Genomic DNA, 23,699 nt, shown 5'->3' on the forward strand with positions numbered 1-23,699 from the left:
AGACAGAAAAAGAAATTTCCTGAGTTTCTCTCAGGTCTTTGGCCTCTTGTGGTGGCCATACCTTCCATCTCATAGGCTCCTTGAAATTCCCCAGTAATCACTCCAGTAAGCCACCTCATTCTTCCCTTGATTTTGCATAAGCTAGACAAAGCTTATGTCTGTTGTTTTCTTCTTTAAGTAGTATCATACTACGTTTGAATGGAGATGTTCAATATACAAAGAAAAATATTCAGAAAACAATGATAAGACTAGCTTATAGATTAGACACCATCATCATAGATCTGGGAGCTGAGGCCCTAAGAGTGGATGAAAATGTCCAGAAAGAGCCAGTATGGTGAAATGAGAATAGGCCTAAGGAGAAAACATTTGGAACTACAAATTTAATGGCAAACGTAAAGAGGGAGAAGTTTTGCAGGAATAGGGTAAGTATGAAGTAGTTTGACAAAAGCCATACAAATTTCAAAGGAAAAAGGAATTTCAAATATGAGATATGGATAACTCTGCTAAATATTACCCAGAGGCCAAACAGGACGAGGGCTAATAAAAGGTTATTGAATTAACCAAAAGAATGATTATTGTTCACTTTTGTTAGATATAGACAGTTTCAATAGAATGAGAAGGATGTTGCCTAAAAATGGATAAATAATGAATGAGAGAAAGTTGCTTTTGCAAGATGTGTGGAAAAATAGAAAAGAAAGAGGCAATAGCTAAAAGAAAAAATTGCATTCAATTCAACACATGTTTGGTTCTAATATGTGCTAGGTACTAAACTGAGCTAAATGCTAAGATATATTTTTTAAGTTTATATATTTATTTTCAGAAAGAGAAGGAGCCCATAAGCAGGGGATGGGCAAAGAGAGGGAGACAGAGAATCCCAAGCAGATTCTGTTTCAGCTCCACGTCTGACACAGGACTCCATCCCACAAACCATGAAATCATGGCCAAAGCTGAAATCAAGAGTCAGATGCTTAACCAACTGAGCTGCACAGGTGCCCCTAAGTGCTAAGATAGACATAGTTTCTAGCTACAATTTTTAGTTGGATTTAAATTACGAGCTCATAATTTAAAGCACTGGGAGACGCGGAGTTAGAGAAAAAAATGCTGTAATTCCTGAACAGTTACTAGGTCATGTTCTACTTGATGTCTAAAAAGCATACTGATTTTGTATGCCTGTGCATGCATGTGTATATGAGAACATATATACACACATACAAAACACAGTTCTAAGCTGAAACAACTCCTGTGCAGGGCACCAGGGTGGCTCAGTCAGTTAACCATCCTACTCTTGGTGTTGGCTCAGGTCATGATCTTGCGGTTCATGAGTTCAAGCCCCACATCGGGCTGACAATGAAGAGCCTACTTGGAACCTCTCTCTCCCTCTCTCCCTGCCCTTCCCAGCTCTCTTTCTCTGTCCTTCTTGAAATAAATAAACTTAAAAAAAAAAAACCAAAGAAACATTTGTTTAAGGCAATCAACACTGGTCTGGATGTGTGAGTCAGACAACCAGTGCTAAAATCTACAATATGACACAGGACAGTCTGTCTGAGGGCGTGGTTCACTTATCTGTGATTAAGAGTGGATTTTTCTCTTACATGACAATTGTACCATATAAGAAAGAAGAGTCTTAAACATCTTCCTCTCAGAAAGTGTGGCAATTGTATTTGTAGAAAGAGAAAGTAACACTCAGTTGAATCATACCTATATCATTAGTTTTTGTTTGTTTTGTTTACTTTTGAGACAGCAATGAGAACTATACCTCTCTCCATTTTTTTCCTCCACATAAGAATAATTATTTCCAAATAGTACTACCAAACTTTCCACAAATGGAAGATTTTAGTATTTTAAAGGGCACACCCCTAAGTATCTAGTTTTTCCAACAAAAGGATGCCAAGACTAAAATTCTTTAGAGGGGAGGCTCCTGTTTATGAATTACCCCTATTCTAGTCACAAATACTGAAAAATTACTCCACACTGTCTACAATTTTATTCCCTTGCCAGGGCTTCTGACCTTAGCAACTTCAAGTACTCCTTCCCAAGAATGTTTGAACTCTGCCAACATCTTGTGATAGTTAATCAGCCTTGACACATTCTTATTTATATTTTTTCTAAGATTATTTAACATTGTAGACATCTTGATCTTCATTCTATTACTGTATGGTAGAGAAAGGAAGTCCAGCTGATGAGAATGGAGATGTGAAGCACATAAAAGTACTGGAGTAACAGTACCACTTTGAATTAATTTGGTGTATTCATTGAGCCCATGTATTTTATAGACAGAAACTATGACAAGAAATACAGTCTGCCTGGAAAATTGTGGCTAATCCTTCCTTTCTTCCTTCCTTCTTTCCTACCTCCCTTCCTTCCTTCCTTTGACCAAATTTTGATCAGATCAACCCACTGTCTGGTTGTTTTCATTTAAAATTTAAAAGCAGAATTGCCCGCCTCCCAAAAAAATCTCTACAACTTAACTCTTGAATACGTCTGCCTCAATTCTTTTCCTTTGCCATAACTTTTTCCCAATTTGGTAACTTCCCTCCCAATCCATCTAGTTATTTCAGCTGAATATCTAGGTATAATCCTTAATTCATTTCCTTGTCTCAGTCATGCAGTATGTCACATTCTTGTAATTCCCGTCTTCAAAATATGCCCCAAATATATTTCCTTTGCTCCAGCCCTGCTGCTAGCATGCTTGTTCAAGTCCTCTCGTCTTTGACTGTGATCTGCCATTCCTTCTCAAGTCTACTGGTCATTCTCTGTGCTGCAGTGATCTTTAAAAGTGAGAATATGGCTTCCAAGTTCCTCGTCATGTCCGTACTGCTCTCTATCTTGAGGGGTCTCTGACGCGCCTGTACCACTCTTCTCTCTCACCACGCTCCACATGCCAGTTTTTGGTTCCTCAGACCCTCCAGACTTGTTTCTACTTCAGGGTTTTTACACGTGCAGTTCTGTCCGCTCAGAATATTCTTACGTACTTATGATTATTGCAAAAGCTCATCATGGCCATGAGGAAGAATTTAGATCAAATTAAAGAAAAGAGCTTTTAGAATCTGTCCCATAAACCAAAAAAATCAAACAGTGAAAATGTTCATGTACAATAATGCAGACTGATGGATCGGGAGTTATTAAAAGAAAATTCAGGTTCTAGGGACAACATATTATTCCAGTTACTATAGCTGCCTAACAAACAATTTTGACTTTAATGACATAAAACAAAAAATTTTATTATGCTCAGGGTTCTGTGGGTTAGGAATTTTAAGAGTTCAGTAGTGATAGCTTGAGTGTACTGCATGTTTGAATTCTCAGCCACAGGTCCTGATGGCTAGGGGAAATGACTTGAGAATGGTAGTTTAGAGTGGCCTGAAGGTTCACTTAGCTACTCGATTGGTGTGTGGATGCAGGCTGTCAGCTGACATCTCAGAACGATCTGACCTCTTGGGTTTCCTCACAGTATAGTAACTGCATTCTAAGAGTGAGGATCCCAAAGGAAACAAGCAAAGTGTGTATGACCTTTTAAAAACCTAGTCTCAGAAGTCACATGCCATTGCTTCCACTGTTTTCCCAGCCTGCCCAGATTAAGGGAAATAAATATAGACCTTCCCTATTAGTGGGAAGAATGTCAGAGCCACAGGGTAAGAAGAGAATGTGGTATGGGAGATATTATTGCCATCATCTTCCAACATATCTTACCTTGAATTATAGTGTCATGGACATAATGGAGCAATTGTTTGCAAACAACTGCAGGTGTCAATGTCAAGGATAGAACACTGGGTATAGTCTCACCCAAAAGAAATATTTATGCTGCTGGATATTTTGTATCAGCTGACTTTAAAGTCACATCCCTTTAAAAAAAAATTCTTCATTTCAATGGACAGGATGATTTAACATATCAAGGATAGTTTTCAGCAATGTAGTATAAAGTATAATTTATTATATTCCTTACAAGATAATGCTGTGACACTTACAGTAAACAAATAAAAGAGATTGCAAACCACCATATAAAAGATCAAAAAAGATATGAGAAACAAAAAGAAACTCTTTTAGAACTTTTCAAACTTGGCAATGCCTCACTTCTCTAGGCTATATTGTACTTTGATTTTTTTATCACTCTGAGACCAAAAAAAAAAAAAAAATTAGGACATCAAACCACAGAGACCCACAAAAGCGTATTCATCTACACCACATTCTCTATCAAATACAATGAAGAAACTGTTTAGAGATGTTTCTCTCATTGCTTTCAAATGCCTGCCTAAATATAAGAAACTTCAAACATGTATTCCTTTAAACTATCCTAACTGACCTTGCTTGATGATTAGAAGCTGAAAATAGAGGCGAATATTTAACATGTGAGAAATTATTTTCTTAAAGTTATGTATATATTATATTCTATTTATTAAATCAATGATTGGTTAAATATGAATTGAAAAATAGAGTATTATGATATATAATATTGGAAAAAAGGAAGATTTTATTTACTGGCAAACTTGCATGGAATATATGCATACATATATACTCACTATAGGAACAGACAGTGCCAAGGACATAGCTTAAGTGATTATTTTACTAACAGAACTTGAATTCGCAAAGCATGAAACCCTACTGCTGTAGATAATTTTTTGACATGAGAAATTCAGGTATGTACAACTGAAATGTATCTTTCGAATGTATCTTTGACTGTTAGTTGGGTACTTGCAATTCAATCTTGAAAATGCTCATAATTTGGCTCTTGCAAAAAACCCTGAAGTTAAAATACATAATCCAGAGTTTATGCCTTTGTGATAGTTTCTCTGTAAAGAATTCTTTTTATTTGATTGGCAAAATAATAAAAGCCTATTTAGCTCTCAAGATCTAGTTCAAATATTTTGTTCTGTGTTTTCATAATGCTAACTTCTGTTACAACACTCATCATATTTTACTGTGTTTCTTGTATAACTTGTGTTTGCTCACGCCTCACTAGCCAGAAGTATAAAGGGGGTCACATGAATGATAATGATGAAAATTGCTTCATATTTTGTCTCAATCAATCAAGTAGTAACTCAATACCCTGGGAATTGCCTGTCAAACAAGTTTTTTTGTAGTGCCCAGGGTTGCTTCTGTGACTGTGTGCACTAAAAGCTGGTTCTCCAACTAACATCCTCTGTTCGCCACCAGCCTGACTCTGGTGCCGATGTGTCCGCTGGGAACATCCATCTTTGGTTGAGCATCATGGTCCCTGCTGCTGCTCTGATGCAGCTGCTCTAGGTAATTCTGAAATGCATCATACTGAGCCTTCCCGGTACCAAGGAGAGGGATATGCTGTGCAGTAGTGAAAGAATTCCCACCGCTGTCATCCTGTTTTATTGTCACTGAAGACATGAGCAGCTCTGTTTGTGTTTCCCTATTTCAGTGGCCTTTGTGACAATAACTCTTGTAGCTCCTCTTTCCACTGGGATCAGATTCCATTCCATGGAGGTTAGCTTCACTTTCTGGGCTTTACAATCATGCAGATAGAAGTCTCTGGTCTCTCCATTTCTGCCAGCAGATAAGGTGAACATATGCCTTCATACAGTTGCTCTTTTATGTCACTTTTCATCCCATTCAGTTCTCCACCCAGCTCACTGTTACAGTGAGGATGACTGAGTCTCACTTGGGCTGCAGGGGCAGAGCCAGCCACACTTCCTTACATTTTCAACCTCAGAAGATTGTAATCCTTTGAGGACATCAAACAAGACTCTTTCTACATTATGTCAAATCAGAACTAAAAACTAAATTTAAACCAGCTCACAGACCAATTCCTTAATTCTGAAGATAAGCAAGTTATGGTATCTGTTTAAAAAAATGTGAAGATTTTACTCCGCTTGCAAGCTAGCGAGTTAACCCACCACAGTATTATGGAAAATGGCAAAAATCACAGACTTGGGGGTCAGGAAAAAATAATCCATTACTCACAACATAGCAAGAATCAACTTCATATTTATATCAAACTACTTGTCCCAGAGGGGCCATGTTTGGTGTCACAGTTTAGAAGTCCCAAGCTTAGAGAATTTTACTATTTTATAATGGGTTGTAAAGCATCCTGTCCAACTTTTGTTCAGAGGAAAACATATTTATTATACTGGTGAGAAAACAAATTTGCTCTCTGCTCTGGAAGAAGGCTCCACCTCTAACTTCCAAGGCTACTCACTACACAAACATCCTTGGAAAGATAATCTTTTCAAAGCTCAACAAAGGCTTCAGTACCTTTGCTCCCAAAACATGCAGAAACTCAGGAGACCCATGAGAATTGTCACCAGCAATATCATGAGGTAAAGTGCCCCTCTCAGTTAGTTTACTTTAGTTAGTGAATATCAAAGCCAAATCTCAGGTCATTTGGCACATGATCCAGTAAATTTTCCAAATTTAACAGCAACTGAAAAGGAATCATATGATAGCAGTTTAATTTCATTGATTAACAAAGCAAATGACAAGTAAGGGCTTCTAAAATATATTTTAAGAGTTCTACTATTACTGTGGCTATCCACATTCTATAATGAGTATTAAAACAAGTGTATAAATTCCAAGCTCTTTTTCCAAATTCTACAGGCTTGATATACCAACAAAATTTTTAAAAAGCAAGCCGAAAAAAAAAAAAAACAAAAAACAGAACAGTTAACAACAAACACAGGTATTACCTTACTCCTATGTATGTAGCTAGGGCATAAACAAGATCTGCCTTTAAATCTTCAAATCAGCAGAGATGGGAATTTATAGATTTTTAATCAAAGATTTTCATATTCAAACCACAATATTTCTAAGTCCTGAAGCCTAAGGGCCTTAGCTTTCTTTCTCTGCAGCCATATTTTAGAAATTGTCAGAACAAAACACAAACTCATTAATTGAAGAGGTCATATTTTATAAAATAATGTCTGGAAAAAATTGCACCAAAGTTAAACAGCTAAAATTACTGTGAATAACATGCCCTTTTCAGCAGTGTTATCCAACCTGCTATTGGGCGTAGCCTCAGTGTTTTATTGTATGATGATGAAAAATTATTGACATGGTCACTAAGAGGTCTTCATGTAATGTGAACTCATTATGTCCCAATGTGAAGAACTACTCTGTGATAGCTCACCCTACAATTCTCTCCTGTCCCTTAAATTATACTCTTCCTGATACTTTCCAAGTCACTCTCTGTGTGAAATCCAAACAATGAATAAGAAAATAAGTACACATTAATAGATATCCACAGATGTATTGGAAAGGACCCTGTACTAAGAATAAGAAACTTGGGGGTCAGTTCCCAGTCCCCAAAGCATGATAATAAGCATATAAATAAAAAACAAAAACAAAACATATGCACTTTTCCTATATAAATTATACCTAATTTTAACCAAAGGGTTGATGAATACTAAGAGTTAATGAGCATGTTAAATGACATGAGAGGATATAATCAACAAAATATGGAGTGCAGGATGCTCTATGGAATGTGAATAACTTGCTATTTTTTTAATCAACAAATAATTTGCAAATAGAAAAAGAGATTAAGAGACTTGTAGTAACTTATAGCATTATATGATCTTTATTTGGAGCTCAAAAAATTGAACTAAATATTAAAATATTAATGAGTCTTTTGGAAATTTTGGTAGAGTTTACAAATTATTGTCATTTTAAGGTATTATAAAATTGAGGTTATATTTTAAAGAATCCTTATTTTAGAAATACATACTGAAATGTTTACATATAAATTGTCATCTGGAATTTGTTTCAAAACAATACACCTACCACCAACGGCCCCTTTAAATAGAAAGTCTCAGGCTCTCTTCTACTTTTTGTATCCATTGACTCTCTGGGAGGCAGTGAATGAGGGGACCCAAGTTCTTTTACACTGTGGCTTCCTTCATGAATCATTGTATCTTTACCTGCATTCAGTGCCAACCAACTTAAAAACTTTTACATAAGTGGAACAAAACAACATTTACTTTTATTTTTTATTTTTATTTATTTTTGAGAGAGAGAGAGAGAGAGAGAGAGAGAGCGAGCAAGCACATGAGCAGGGGAAGGGCAGAGGGAGAGAGAGAGAGAGAGAGAGATACAGAATTGGAAACAGGCTCCAGGCCCCGAGCTGTCAGCACAGAGCTCCATGCAGGGCTCAAACTCAGGAACCAAGAGATCACAACCTGAGCCAAAGTCTGATGCTCAACCAACTAAGCCACCCAGTTGCTTCACAATTCAGCACTTATTAACAGAATCATATCAAACTCTAAATGAAGGGTATATGAATGAAGTTTTCCTGTATTCTACATAAAATTACCAACAATGTATGTATATTAAAGTAAACTAAATAGGGCAATTCTGCTATTGAAATATTGTGAATTTATGAAATGGCTAATAGTCTCCTGCCTAAATTTTTATTGAATTATATTAATGTTGATCCAAGAGCATAATTAAAACATCATAGCCTTTCCTGACCATATATCAAGCTCATGCTAACATAACCAATCTACATACCTAATGAAACAGAACAGCCAAGACCCTTGAGGGAGCACTAACAGATCTCTATACCTGTAGAGTCCCTCAGGGTGATCTATAAGACTTTGTAGAGCAAAATACACAGATGGTACAAATTTTGCTTTTGGCAATAGTTGAGAGTCATGTTTGAGTTGTTACTACCAACATTTGGTGGTCTTACTTCACCTAATTTTTGATCCCTAAAGAAAACAGTAAATTAGAGGAGCACAAGTAATGAGCACTGTAGGAAAAAGTAGTCAACATTAAAGAAATATTAGAAATGTATTGAATTTTTAGCAATCCCTATCAAAACAACTCCAGCATTCTTCACAAAGCTAGAGCAAACAATTCTAAAATTTGTATGGAACCAGAAAAGACCACGAATAGCCAAAGTAGTGTTGAAAAAGAAAACCAAGTTGAAGGTATTACAATTCCAAACCTCACGCTGTATTACAAAGCTGTAATCATTAAGACAGCATGGTACTGGCACAAAAACAGACACTAGGACAGGAGAACCCAGAAACAGACCCACAAATGTATGGCCAGCTAATCTTTGGCGAAGCAGGAAAAAATATCCAATGGAGAAAAGACAATCTCTTCAGCAAGTGGTGCTGGGAAAACTGGACAGCAACATGCAGAAAAATGAGCCTGGAGCACTTTCTTACACCAGACAGAAAAATAAACTCAAAATGGATGAAAGATCTAAATTTGAGATAGGAGAACATCAAAATTCTAGAGGAGAAAAATAGGCAAAACCTCTTAACCTCAGATGCGACAACTTCTTACTTGACATGTCTCTAGAGGCAAGGAAAACAAAAGCAAGAATGAACCGTTGGGATCTCATCAAGATGAAAAGCTTCTGGTTGGCAAAGGAAAGCATTAGCAAATCTAAAAGTCTACCAATGGAATGGGAGAAGATATTTGCAAGTGACATTTGAGATGAAAGGTTAGTATCCAAAATCTATGAAGAACTTATGAAACTCAACACCCAAAAAAGAAATAATCCAGTGAAGAAATGGGTAAAAGATATGAATAGGCACTTTTCCAAAGGAGACACCCAGATGGCTAACAGACACATGAAAAAATGCTCAACATCACTCATCATCAGGGAACCACAAATCAAAACTACAATGAGATACCACCTCACACCTGTCAGAATGGTTAAAATTAACAACTCAGGCAACAACAGATGTTGGCAAGGATGCAGAGAAAGAGGAACTCTTTTGCACTGCTGATGGGAATGCAAACTGGTGCAACCTTTCTGGAAAACATTAGGGAGGTTTTTTGAAGACAAAAAATTAAAAATAGAACTACCCTCTGACCCAGCAACTGTACTACTAGGTATTTATCCAAAGAATACAAAAATGCTCATTCAAAAGGGCACATGCACCTCAATGTTTATAGTAGCACCATCAACAATAGCCAAAGCATGGAAAGAGCCCAGGTGTCCTTTAATTGATGAATGGATAAATGAGATAAGGTATATGTAGGCAATGGAATATTACCTGGCAATCAACAAGAAGGAAATATTACCATTTGCATCGACATGGGTGGAACTAGAATGTATTATGCTAAGTGAAATAAGTCAGTCAGAAAAGACAAATATTATATGATTTCAATCATATGTGGAATTTAAGAAACCAAACAGATGAACATAGGGGAAGGGGAAGCAAAAATAAGATAAATACAGAGAGGGAGACAAACCATAAAAGACTCTTATATACAGAGAACAAACTGAGGGTTTGCTGGTGGGGTGATGCATTAAATGGGTGATGGGCATTAAGGGGGGCACTTATTGGAATGAGCACCAGGTGTTATACATAAGTGATGAATCACTAATTTCTATTCCTGAAATCATACTACACTATATGTTAACCAACTTGGATTTAATTTTAAAGAGTTTTTATTTGAAAAAAATTAAAATGTATTGAATTTTAAATAAAAAAAACAAAAGTAATAACTTCTAAAATAGTTAAAATTACTCTTGTTTATAGCAAATATAAAGAAGGTAATTGAAAGATCCCTATTAACCTTAAACTGAGGGTAGCGTAACCATTTTTTAAATTAACTTTGAATTAGAAAAGGGGTATTCTAAAGAATAGTCTGAGCTCTTTTGTAACAGAAGACTGAAAATCTATAGACTATGTTCCTGTTTCTCAGTGCTCTATCTGCTACATTATTCAGACCAATGTCAAAATGTAACAGGATAATGTTTGTTATTTCTGGCTTCTGCTTACCCCAGAGAAATCAAAAATGATTATTCACCTCAAATGGAGGATTTCCTTTTGTAAATTAGTCAGGAGAAAACAATTACTTATTTTGATTGTTTCAGTTGGTGACTGAACATGGAAAACCTTCTATCTGGGTTGAACAATTAAGAGATAAAAAATAAATGGATGTTTTGCATGAATTCTGAGTGTCCCCAAGTATTTGACTTAAGTTAATTTGGGGTCTGATTGTAATAATAGCAAGGAAGGGCCCTGCTGCTTAGGGTATACAAAAGTCAGTTACTAAAAATCGTATAGAATACACACTGGGTGATGTATAATTTACCGTCCAAACTGGGACATACTTGAGAATGAAACTGGGGGCTATTCATAATTTTGTTGTGACTGTGCCAGGCAAACCTGATGTATGATCACCTTTATAATTGCAATTATTTCAAATGTATCTACTAAATGTAGAGATAAATACATTCTGCAAAGTTTTACCCATGTTGGAATATATTTTCTTTAAATATAAATGAAAATAAAATGCACTTAGAGTCAATATTGTATCCCACTTGATGCGGCTGAAGAATGTTTTTTATGCTGAGTGTTATAATTTAGGAAACAAAATTAGATTTTTTGATATATCTTACCTAATAAAATCTCATTAATAGAAGTGATCATCAGAAGTAGTAATGGATTGGTCAGATAGGCTAAAAAATGAGGTTACCTGCCAAAAATAATTTTATTCCTTAAATTGATTTCCCTCTTCTTTAATTGCTTTTGCATCTATTACCAGCGCTGTACAATGTAACACGAGAGTCATAAAATCCAGCTTACTCATTTTACAGATGGGCAAGTCACTAAACTTCCTCAGAATTGCAGAATGTAGCCTGGACTAGAAGCCAGGCAGTTCTCCATGATGGAAGCTGCCTGTCTCCTGGTAATCTATCATTGGATGGCCGTCTTCTGCTCACGGTGCTCTAACTGTACCAAGACTAGGGCTTCCTATACCTACTTCGTGCTGCACTTATATGTAGAGCTCAGCCCGTCTCTGAGTCCCTCTAAAGAATGAGAAAAATTACATATTTCATTGAGGAGTTCATAGGGGAGACAAATGAAAAGTTTAACAGTGGCTATCCCCAGCAAATAAATTAGGACTCTTCTATTAGATATGTCTTGTAGTAGACATTTTTGGAACTAATATCTTCTCATTCTGAGTATGTGGAAATTCTTAGTTCCCAAGCCCCATAAGTAGGGGTGAGTCCATGATCTAGTTTCAGTCAAGGCACTGTGATAGAAGTAAAATATGTTGGGGCACCTGGGTGACTCCGTTGGTTAAGCAACTGACTTAGGCTCAGGTCATAATCTCATGGTTCATGAGTTTGAGCCCTACATCGGGCTCTGTGCTGACAGCTCAGAGCCTAGGGCCTGCTTTGGGGTTCTGTGTCTCCCTTTTTCTGTGCCCCTCCCCTGCTTGCTCTCTGTTTCTCTGTCTGCCTCTCTCAATAATAAATAAACATTAAAAAAATTTTTTTAAAGTGTAATGTGTTTGTTGCAGATATGAGACCTTATACTCTCTCTTCCCCAGGCATAGCAATCATGAAAAAACCTTTTGTTTTGAGAGTAGAGACAAAAGTTCGAAGTGCCCTATATTGGCAAGTGTCCACTTAAAGGACAACTGACCTGAGTAGCTGCTCAGACTCCTGGGGTGATATGTGGAAAAACATTTTTCATTGTGCTAAGACAAGTAAGGCACTAAGCTGTGAGGGTTGTGTGCTGCCTCAGCCTAACAGGTCATCCCTCCAAGGACTGACTGGTCTCTCCTCCAGACCTTCCTCTCTGCCACCTTACTACCAGGACCTTGTTTTTTCTGATCTTTCTTCACAGAGGCCAATAGCCCGAAGGTTCCTCCTTTTAGGTATCTCCCTTGACAACTTACATTTCTTTTTCCTTCATGAGTAGGGCGATTTTCCTCTAACCCAGCTACCATTTCCAAACTTGTACACACAAAACCATCACTAATTAGGCTTATCTAAACAAAAGAAACCTCCAGTTTCTTTCTGAGAATGGAATTTCTTACTCTGTGTATATGTGTGTTTGGTACACATACATGTGTGTAAGCCATACAGCATTCTGTAAGACGATTTTGTGATTATCCTTGCCTGAATCAGATGGCAAGTCTCTTAAGGATCAGAGTTCTTAAGTGAGAGTCTATGGATAAGCTTCAAGTTCTAACCCTTGAAACGGCAGTCTTTTTGTTGTTGTTGTTTCCTAGGCATATGTTGCACTGTTAGTTCTCATCGAATTTTCAAAGGGGTCCTTGAAGTAAAAAAAAAAAAAAATTAGGAACCACTAGCGTATGAACAACATGAGTTTGAAAATAAGAACTTAAAATAGTTTTAATTTCAGCCCCAATACTAATTATGATAAAGGTTCTTTTCACTGTCCCAGATTTAGCATAGTCAGAAGAAATGGTTACCCACTCTAGCTAATTCACAAGAGTCTGAGGTATATAAGCCAGAATATAACTATTTTAATCAGAACTATATCTGTAATGCACATAGGATGATTTCAGGACAGGGCATTGTCCTACTTGCTTCTTCTTGCCACTTAAGCTAATTACAAAAGACATTATTATTTTTTTTTCTCTAAGGACTCTGTCTTCTCAAGAGATATTGCTATCAGAGGACTACAGTTCAGTGGCTTGGAAGATATCATCTCTGGCTGGTCAACACCAATTCTAGGAGACCTAGTATATAATGTATAGTCAGACTTTGAAAGGCCTGATACCATTCTATTATTTCAAGATAATCTCTGCTTAGATTTCATGAGCAGACTTAAAATTCACAAGTTAATACTCAGATAGTTGCTCAGGCATTTATGAGGCTACATGTTGTGGGATGAGGTGAGAGAAGTGAGGATGAGAAGCAGTCCTGCATGAGAAGGTTGCCAAATATCTTGGCACCAAGGAAATGTGCTTGATTTCTTTTGTGAAACTTCTCCAATTTGGCTTCCCCTCATTTTTCTTTAGAATTCATCTTCTTTGGTATTTACCTTTGACAATATATAACCTTGTAATATACATGAGTAGCTATGTCTATTGCTACTTTTAAGCAATAGTCATCAAACTTTAGTAAATGTACTGAAAAACTTGTATCTTTTTACATGAAGTTGAGATCATATGAATACCATGATATCTTCGGTATGAGCCAATATCAAGCTATTTTTAATTATTGTCACAATTCAGGAAATTCCTTTTTTTCATACAATTTTGAGCAAGAACATTAATTCTAAGCCTCAGAGTCCTCATCTATAAAAGGAATAATAATAACAATAATCTCTAAAGTTGTTGATAGTAGGGGGGTGGCTTTATAATTTCTTTGATTCTCTCTTTCCAAATCTTTGTGAAACAGGAGATTAGAGCAAATGTCAGATTAAATTACATTAGATTAGATTATAGATTAGATCAAGCATTAGTTTTATTTCTCAAATTTTATAACTGATATTCTTAATCAGCGGAATAAAGCATTTTGCACATGACATAGAATTGATCTTCATTGATTAGTATTTATACACATTAATTCAGGATATATTATTGAAGAGTAAAAACCATTTCCTTTCATTCATATTTAAATTTCTAGAGTTTTACTTTATGATTTGGGTATTTGCTATGATAATGGAAGAATGGGAAGATTATTGAAACCTTTTCCTGATCCTCTTGGGTTTGTAATTCTTTTGCAGGTTTTCTCTGAAAACAGTTCAAGGCTAAGAACAAAAGACTTTAGACTCCAGGATAAAATTTTGCTAAAGGACAGCAGTGCTTCTATGACAACTATACTAAAAGGAAGAGATGAGAGGGAGAGAGGGAGGGAGGGAGGGAGAGAGAGAGAGATTGAGAGAGAGAGAAAGAACATTTGGGGGTGAACAGTGCTCAAGAACATGTAACTACTCCTTTCTTTCTCCTTCACAAGAGGAATATGGGTAATGGATGCATTTATTACTCTGTTTTCTATACAATTATGATCAGGATCTCTTCTACTACTACATCTGGATGAATAACTTTTTTTTTAATCTGAAAGCTACTTAGCCCAGAGCTAGACTTTAGTGTCCATGTTACAGGTTACAGAGAAGTAGGGGAGAGAAGAGGTAATAAGGTTCCTAAAGTCAATCTACAGGATGTGGATTGAAGCAACATGGATCTATTCTCATAGATCCTTTGGGTAGAGAGTGCCCAAGGCACAGGGGGCATTAACTATCTTATCTTGCAGGTACCACAAAATAGCTGTCCACAGAAATAGCAAGAATAGCCCAGGAATAAGAGTCTATAGGGTGGACCATCAACTGGGCAGTAAGTGAGAAGAAGAGGAAGATTGCAGTATCAGAAAAAACATCAGTGAAAACTCTAAAGAATGAGCAAATACAAAGGGCTTATAAAAGGACTAGGATTTGGGCATTGGCCACACTGTGGCATCCTAGGTCAGCTGTGAGGATCAAAAGGGAGCTGAAACTCCTACTACTAACAGAGGTGTGCTGGACAGAAGGTAAGTTTCTTCCTTAGCACATCCACCTTAATCACCAACCGAGCTGTGGGTACAGAGAATAAAAATTAATATGATTACGTAAAATGAAGTTCAGATTGTAATAATCTATTCGGACTTGAAGTTACTGAACTGAATATATCAGAACAGTCTGAAAACCCACTAGTTAACAAAGTTAATTTTTCTCAGCACCCATCCCCACTACATCTAACTCTTAGAAGTGAGGGCTCAATAAAGTATTATTATTATTAGTTATTTGAGATAGACGAGATTTTTCAGTCAAATCTCTTATACTTTTAAAAGATTCACTTGTGCTGAATATAAATTCAGTTTTCTATGTAACATTAACTTTAATGTCAATTTACCAAATACTGCTTTACCTAGAAATATTTTCTGAAGGAGCTTGGGGTTAAAAAAAAATCCCAAGTAATATTTTATAGAGTCAGGGACTGTTTGGAAATTTATTATTCAGCTCCTTATTGGACAGCTAGATCTCTGTCATCCTCCAACTCCTTACTCCAACTAGGAAGTCAAGTATACAGTGTGGGACAGTGGTTAAAAATATAATTTCAGGAGCCAGACTGCCTGAAATTGAGCTGATCTCAATGACTTCTTAACTTTGGGAAGGGGGTGGGGTGGGCAAGTACTTTATCATATCGGTGCATCACTTTCCTCATCTATAAAATAACACTTGCCTGATTGGGTTGTTATGATAAGTGAGTTAACTTATGCCACATCCTGAAGTACTGGAATTCAGCAATGTCAGCCACCTTTATTATTACTGTTAATAATATTATTATTCTACAGGCACTTATGTGATATGAAGATCTAAGTTATGTCAATTTTAGCTCTCCCATTTTATTCTCTTTAATGTAAAAAGCCATGATTTTTTTCAGTCTCTTAGTTTATAAAATGAGAGGAAATCATCTGCTGTAACATCTTCAATTAATTGTTTTGCAAACATTAGCTGTTAATAACCAAAAAGGGCTATAAGACACAGAAAGACTGACATGAGACTTCTCTACCTTTTATTTCTCTTATTTCTTCTGTCACAGTGAACCAGTCTTTCTGGTAGTGATGAATCATCAAAATTAATTTAATTGAAGTTGTTTGTCATAGTTAGAATTCCTTAGGCTTTTGTCTGTATGCCAAATTTCCTTTTGGTATTTTGGTATTTTACAGCTTTCTTCTTAATGTATTCCTCTCCGCTTCCCGGAGTGACAGATAATTTATGTCAACTTGATGGGATAAAGGGATGCCCAGATAATTGGTAAAACATTGTTTCTGGATGTATCTGTGAAGGTGTTTCAGGAAGAGATTAACATTTGAATTGATAGTCTGAGTAGAGTGGATTGGGCTCCCCAATAGAACAAAAAGGTGGAAGAAGGGGAGATATGTTCTTCTGCCTCTGTGAGTCTGTATCTGTGCCTGTCTCTCCCTCCTGACTGTTTGAGCTGGGACAGTCTTCTTCCCATGGCACTCGTGGTTCTCAGGCCCTCAGACTTGGACAGGAATCTACACTATCAGGCCTCCAACTGTCAGCCCTTCAAATTGCAGCACTGGCTTTCCTGGGCCTCCAGATTGCAAAAGACAGATTGTGGGACTCCTTAGCCTCTATAATTACAAAGCCTATACCTTAAAGATTTCTCTTTCTCTCTAGATGTCTCTATCATCTATCATCTATCTATCATCTATATCTATCATCTATATCTATCATCTGTCTATCTGTCTATCATCTATTTATCAATCATCTGTCATCTAGCTCTACAGAGAGAGAGAGTTGTTTCGCTGGAGAACCCTAAGACATTAGTTTTTCTCCTTGCAAATTATAGCATAAATTGTAATTCCCAGATATCATATTTGTCATTTTTATAATTTCTCTGCTTCATCTCTAGGACATTGCTTCCCATATTTTAATGTGCATATGAATCCATCTGGGAATCGTGTTCAAATGAAGATTCTTAGTCAGTAGTTCTGCATTTGTAACAAGTTTGCAGGTGATGCTGATGGTCTAAGGAACACACTTTAAAAATCATTATTCCAAAGAAGTAATGATAATAATAATAATAAGTAATAACAACAACAACTGCCAATACATGTCGTAGCCCCCTTCTGTGTACTTAGGCATCTTGACTTACTTAATCCTCTAACAACCCTATGAAGTTGGTAACAATCTACTTCTGCTATTTTCTAGGTGAGGGAACTGAAGCACAAAGAGGTCAACCAATGTGCCCAAGGACATGTGATTGAGTACAAAGCAAGGAGGTTCTGAAGATAACCAGTCTGGGTTTCGAATTCTAGCACACTTGGCCACTGAACTCCTGTGACCTAAAAACTAAACACCAGCTTATTTATACATTCCATGTTAAAATGTTCTTGATCTGCTAAAATGTCCACAGTTACTCAATCATTCCTTTTTATTTGGGGCCTGTGTAGGTAAGTGAAGAGGTAATGGTGTCAAACTGTCCGTAACACTAGCTGCCAGTCTGAACTGAGATGGCCTGTGAGTGTAAAATACATACTAGGTTTAGAAAAAATAGGGAAAAAATAATGAAAATAATGTAAAATATTTCAACAGTAATTTTTTAACAATAATTTTTTATAATGATTACATGTGAAACAATAATGTTTTGGATAAGTTAATATAATAAAACATATTCTATTTTCTTTTTTAAAATGTATTTATTTTGAGAGAGAGAGAAAGAAAGCAAATAGGGAGAGTCAGAGAGAAAGGGAGAGAGAATCTCAAGCAGGCTCCATGCTTATTGCAGAGCCTGATGTGGGTCAGTCTCACAACCATGAGATTATGATCTGAGCCAAAATCAACAAATACTTAACCAACTGAGCCACCCAGAGGCACCAAGTGACACATAGTTTAAAGAAATATTTGATGTTTATTTATTTTTGAGATAGAGACACACAGAGCATGAGTGGAGGAGAGGCAGAGAGAGAGGGAGACACAGAATCTGAAGCAGGCTCCAGGCTCTGAGCTGTCAGCACAGAGCCCAACGTGGGGCTCTAACTCATGAACTGTGAGATCATGACCTGAGCCAAAGCCAGGTGCTTAACTGACTGAGCCACCCAGGCGCCCCAAATGAAACATATTTTAAAATCTATTATCACCTATTTCTTTTTACTGTTTAAAAACGAAAAATTTTTCCTAGTGGTTCCTAGGAAAATATTTAAAATTTTATTTCCGACTTAGATTATGTTTCTACTGGACAATACTTGGATGGAACTTCCAATACAGGTAGTTGAGCATAGGCCATCTCCACCATTCATTCAGTGGTAAGACTCAAGTTTCTCTTTCATCAGGAAACAAGACATATGCCAAGCTCAGGGAATGTGGCTGGTCCTGGGTGAAGTCTAACGAGAACTTGATGGCTGTTGGTTGGGGCTAACCATGTCAGCCTACCTGCGGCCTAAATAGCAGTCTTTGTGACAATGTTCACAATGAGTTTTCTTGAACCCTTTATTACTAAACAAATAACTGAGTTAGTGTGTCTGATTTCAATGTGAAAAAGTCTTGATTCTGGCCACAGAGTGAATTATGTGCTCTTCCAGAATTTTAGTTTTCTTCCATAAAATGAGTGAGTGGAACTTCAAGATTCCTTCAAGATTTAAAATGGTATAATTGCTGATAAATGCAGGAAAATCAAAACTCTAGAACAGGTGATATGCTTTAAATTCCATGAAGCCAGGGCAAGGGGGAAGCTATCTAGCTCCTAAATACATGAACCAACAGAAGAAGCAAACATCTTATACTGGTGAATTCATGAGCTATACATTTGTGGCAAACAGGTTTCGTTTTCTTTGCTTTCCACTTATGAGTGAAAATGAATATGTTCAGAGAGCCTTGGTAGTATACCATGTCCCCCTTTAATTGCTAGAGTTATCAAACTCAGCAAAACATAATGAAATATTTGTTTTATGCTTTAAATAAGTCATCAAAAGCCAGTCTAATTGATCATAAATCAAGGGCTCTAAACTAGCTTCACTTTTCTTGTGACTTCTGAACTACACCCAGAGGTGGAGAATGGCTGAATGGTGGCTTCTTTTTTCCTTTTTGAAGTTCAAAGTTAATCTTGTTGATTTAAAAAAATTCCCATCTCAGAATTTTAGAAATGTTTGTTTTTCAAGAGTGATATCATGGGGACCTGGGATTTTTAATAAACTGTCTCATATGACATAATAGAGATATAAGTAACAATTATAGAGTATAATGAGTGTAAATAATTTGTACCCAATCTTTGGAGAGTGACAGTTTTGGTCAGGATAATTACTGACTTAAAGCTTTATGTTGGCATGATCAAATACATCACACACTTTTAATCTCTTTAGGGTTTATGAGAATATTAACTTGTTTCTTTAAATGTTTTTGAAAATTATTTATAATAATACACTGTAAAATCTTTGGAGTAATTTGTTCAGTTACGAATTAAGTGTTCTCTAGCAGAAGAGTAGATAAGAAAACCTCAGAAAAATAAATGTCCTGGAACATCTTCTTCCTTGGGTCCCCATTAATTTCAGGTTTTAGCTCTATGCTAATTTGCACATATGTTTGTAATTCTTAAGCCCTTACCCTAATAATGGGAGGTCATTTTAATATCAGCTCATTAAAGAGAGAATGAGACAAGCAAAAGCAAATAAGTTTTTGGATAACTTTTAAAACCTTGAACTTATTTTAAATATCAACCTGACATTTTGTACTTTAGGGTTTGGCCTCAAACACAATTTAAACCAGATGGCAAAAGGGCACATTAGCTGATGATGAATTCTTAGCGAATCTTGGTGAAGCACCCAAAATATAATACAATATAGTTACCAAACCATTTTATCATATATTTAAGTTATCTTCTGTGGTACATTTAACAAAACTAGTTGGTAGTTTCAAAAAATTTAACATGGTAATAATTTATCTGTTAAATTTTTTAAAATAGGTGGTCAAATGTTAAAATATATTCAATAATATTAAATATTTTGGAAATAGGCTTAATGTTTTCCTACAAGGAGTTTAATTTCAGTGGACTTTTCCACTGAATTATTCATGTTCATACAATCATGCCTCTCTTTTAAGTAAACTACTCTGGCATTAATTTCTTTGCTTACTTAAAAATATAGGACCAGTTATTTCTAAAGTATTTTTATTTGTTTTCCTTAGAAGAGAAGTAAACTTTCATTTTCAAAGGGATCCACTAATGAAGTGGAAAAGATCTGATCAGAATAAGTGCAAACCTTTGAGGAAAAATAATTGTGGCTCCAGACTTATTGCAGTAATAATTTATTCAGAAAGCAGCATTTGAGTCTGAAGATGGCTACAAATGGGAATGGAAATAACAGAGAAAGAGCAACACATATTTTGAGGATGAGTTGCCATTTCCTTTTGTAAGGATTTGGTCATGCCATAGGCATGATTTTTTTCCAAGGTCAAGTTAAATTTCTTTATGTGTGGCGGTCTGCCCTCTCCTGGACCAGAATAAAATATGAAAGATGCCTTTGACTTATAAAAAGGGAAATTCAGCTTTAAAAGAATAAAGTGTCTTTTAAGTTAACCTAGTATTAAAATCTTATGTGTATTCATGAATGTAATAACTTCTCATGGGCTGTATCCTAGTTCAAATATTTGAGGGGTTCTTAGGTGTGGTTGTTCCATTAATTTCCATCTTATCTCCCTTTACCCCTTCTCTCTATTACAGGATAAACACAGCTTGCCACTTGACATTTTCCTTGACCTCTCTTTTTAAAATATTCTAGAATTAACTCATCAGGAATGTACAGAATGCCTCTTTTTGCCTACACATTTTTCCATTAGAATTTTTACTTTAAATATAATACAAATTTGTTGATGTGCCTGGATGGCTCAGTTGGTTAAGCGTCCAACTTCAGCTCAGGTCATGATCTCATGGTTAGTGGGCTCGAGCCCCACGTCGGGCTTTGTGCTGAAAGCTTAGAGCCTGGGGCCTGATTCAGATTCTGTGTCTCCCTCTCTCTGTGCCCCTCCCCCACTCGTGCTCTGTTTCTGTCTCATTAAAAAAATAACCATTAAGAAAAGATAAATATAATACAAATTTGTTAAAGTAGAAACATAGAATAAAAATAAACTATCGAATATTACCTGTAAACCTTTCACAATAATCATTATTAATATTTGGGAGACCAATCCTCCAGACATTTATGATGTATTGTTATATATGTAATACACTAACCTAAAAAAGAAGGACACAGAATACATACTTTTGAAACCTTTTTTTAAAACTGAATACATGAAGAAAATATTTATGTTTGGCATTTAAAATTTTTATATTGCTATTTAATCACTGTAGTGTTCTGTATCTCTTTTGCTCACTTATACAGTAATCTCCTTTGGAAGAATGCCTGTGCCGAATTAACTTGGTATTTCTATTGTGAAGCAGAACATTATATACAAAACTATATACTCAGTATTTTGGAATGGTCTTATATACATCTGACAATGAGTTGCCTTGGAAAGTATGCCCAGAGGAAAAAGGGAAAACAAGTAGACTCCATTCTCTCAATATATGATTAAGATAAACCAAGCAAAATGAATCTGAATGGTAGATAATATTAGGATTTCAGTTACAACCACAATTAAAGTGATATTGTATACACAAAGTCATTTGATAGATATGGTAAAATAAGTATTTGAAATTAAATAGGTGACTTCAAGGAAATTTTATTGCTATAGCTTATTTACAGTTCTTTTGTGATTTTCTGTTTCATTCTCCACAGGTCTAAGGATATAGACAATGTCTCCTGGTATGTCTTAGCCCCGGAGACTTCTCTTTGGTATGACTTAGGAGAGATCTCCTTACTGATATAAAAGTTAGACCCCAAATTGTATTACTCAAATAGACTGAAAGATTTTTATCTTCCAAGTAACAGTAGTGTGTAGTTTGGGAAGTTTGGCTATATAGCTCAAGTCTACCTAGTCACTTAGAAATCCAGGCCCCAGAAGGTCTGCCAGCTTAACAATATGGCTTCCAACTTCTCTCTGTTCTATTTAGTCCTAAATGGGGGGGGGGGGGGGGGGGTAACTGGTAAATGAGTTTTATAAGAGCCTATGGCTGGAAACGTAAAAACTCTATCACTTTGCCATACCTAACTATAAAATAGACTGAGAAATGTAGTCTGTATTCCAAAAAGAAAATGTAGATTTTGGTGAGCTACTAGCAGTCTGTGCTGTACCTCTTTTATGAAAACTGTTTCTGTCTTTCCAGGGATGAGACACCATTTCCCATTATATTAGTAACATATAATCTTCCTCTCCGCTTTCATTGATTTATTAATGGTGAACACCTGACATGTCACAAATTGGGCCAATCAAATTTAGATTCTCCTTCCAGAGAATTAGAAAGTGAGATTCGGAGGCCTTTTCTGTGTGTCGCTAGCACTAAAGCCATTAAACTCAGGAGATTCCAGGAAGAAGAAGGGGAGGGGTAGAGGATGGGATATGAACAAAGCAAAAGAATGCAAAGAAGACAAGAGACATAGACTGGCTTTCTAATGGCTTGCCAATTGCTACTCTAGTCTGCTCCAAAAAGTCTGACTGGTTACTCTCCCTGATTCATAAGATGAACTTTTATCCTGTTCATTAATTCTTATGTTTTAAGTTGACTCACATTGATTTCTATTACTTTAAACCAGATTTTCAACTAACATGCTGGTGAAAAAATGTCTACTGAATAGAAAAGAGTTCGACAAGATCAGTTTTTAATCCTATTCTCATAACTGTTAAGTGTCTGCCTTTTCAGAAGTGATAACCAACTGAGCTTTCCCCATCTGCAAAATATGAACAATAATTCACATGCTTCAGTTCCCTTATGAGCTTTTAACAAATAAAGCACAGAATACGATGACAGACGTACTGTGTATGTGCAGTAATTGATAGTTCCGACAATAAAAAGGGTGATAATATTTACAGATATCAAACAGCACTTGTCTGGTACATTTTTTTCAGAGGAACCAGTAGCTCACAGCTGCCCATGTGTTCATGAGGTTGTGTTCATCAGATTTCCAGGTAAGACAAATATCAAGTGTGGCACATCTAATTAAGGAACCTGAAACTTTGTGCCAACTTTTGTAAGCTGCCTATAGCTAAAAATCTCCTGAAGACAAGAAAACATTTTAGAAAAACTCATCCTAACTCAAATAGTGCCAATCATATACTGGGAAAAGTATTTTTATTTTCTCAGAATTTTTTGGCCAATGTTTTAAACTCACTTTCCAGAACATGATTATATTTATAACTCTACATTGTTACAATCTCCCTAAAAAAATTAGACAACTAAAAGATTTGAAAATATGTCTATCATTTCTAAGAAATGTAAAACTGGCAGGTACAATTTAAACTGTCTTAATCTAACTCCACCGAACCAACTCACTGAATTAATCATCACTCTCCACGGCAGATGCAGTTGAAGTAGACTTGATTTAATTCCACTTAACCAAGTCACCAACTTAACCATCA

At 36.1% G+C, this 23,699-nt stretch overlaps 1 long non-coding RNA gene across 2 annotated transcripts; it reads left to right on the forward strand.

Annotated features, from left to right (window-relative positions):
* The first annotated feature begins 233 nt into the window (after positions 1-233).
* Positions 234-23,090, forward strand: LOC115292777. 2 transcript variants are annotated; one of them, XR_003909125.1, is made up of 4 exons: positions 234-422; positions 17,406-17,647; positions 21,962-22,018; positions 22,877-23,090. It is a non-coding gene; the product is annotated as an uncharacterized LOC115292777 (long non-coding RNA). The 2 variants fall into 2 exon arrangements; XR_003909124.1 differs by lacking the exon at positions 234-422 and adding an exon at positions 14,971-15,214.
* Positions 23,091-23,699: the final 609 nt, after the last annotated feature.

This window comes from Suricata suricatta, chromosome 5 (genome assembly GCF_006229205.1).
Source record: "Suricata suricatta isolate VVHF042 chromosome 5, meerkat_22Aug2017_6uvM2_HiC, whole genome shotgun sequence".
NCBI classification, from domain to species: Eukaryota; Metazoa; Chordata; class Mammalia; order Carnivora; family Herpestidae; genus Suricata; species Suricata suricatta.